Source organism: Dinoponera quadriceps, unplaced genomic scaffold (genome assembly GCF_001313825.1).
Source record: "Dinoponera quadriceps isolate SergipeBrazil2010 unplaced genomic scaffold, ASM131382v1 scaffold8216, whole genome shotgun sequence".
NCBI classification, from domain to species: Eukaryota; Metazoa; Arthropoda; class Insecta; order Hymenoptera; family Formicidae; genus Dinoponera; species Dinoponera quadriceps.
In genome coordinates this window covers 1-616 of record NW_014562038.1, presented here as the reverse complement: position 1 = coordinate 616, position 616 = coordinate 1, and the positions used below count along the sequence as shown (strand labels likewise).

The 616-nt window shown below is 31.2% G+C and overlaps 1 long non-coding RNA gene across 1 annotated transcript; it reads right to left on the bottom strand.

The window, feature by feature from the left end:
* Positions 1 to 58: 58 nt before the first annotated feature.
* LOC106751074 lies at positions 59 to 610 on the bottom strand. The gene is made up of 2 exons (XR_001375011.1): positions 470 to 610; positions 59 to 304 (listed from the first exon to the last, which is right to left on the bottom strand). It is a non-coding gene; the product is annotated as an uncharacterized LOC106751074 (long non-coding RNA).
* Positions 611 to 616: the final 6 nt, after the last annotated feature.

Sequence of the window (616 nt, the reverse complement as noted above, 5' to 3'; positions counted from 1 at the left end):
ACGAGTAAATAAAACAATGTTGACAAGTGGTAAGAAGTAACAGAAGTAGATAGTAAAAGTAAATTGTTTCAAGATATTAACTTCTTGCCAATTTATTTTACATTTGACGTTTCGTCATAAAATATAATTCAGCTGAATTTATAACACCATATATCACATCATTTCCATTGTTACAAAGAAGTTTAATATGTTGTAAAAAAGATGATATTTCATCCAATGTGCTTGCAATTTATTACCTTCCGGACGTTTTCCCTTACAAAAGATAAACACATGTGTCGCTCCATAGTCTTCTTAAGATCAAGAACTGTCGTGGTGGAAGCCATGGTGAAACAAAAATTATATTATTAGGATGATTGATCAATTCAAATAGACAAGTATATTAATGATAAATTATTATAAACATCTCAAACATTAACGCAAGGTTTGGCAATTTTCCACAATTAAAGAATAAAGTTATCGCTTGTCCTACCTGTGATGTAAGTTCGTCTGTCGTAACTATCTGAGATTAATGCAGAGAGCAATTGGATCATTTTCAATAACATTGTCAATTGCCACCTTAGGTCCACCTTGGTCCTATCAATTCTTGATGACTAATTCGTGTATAGTTTCAAACTTT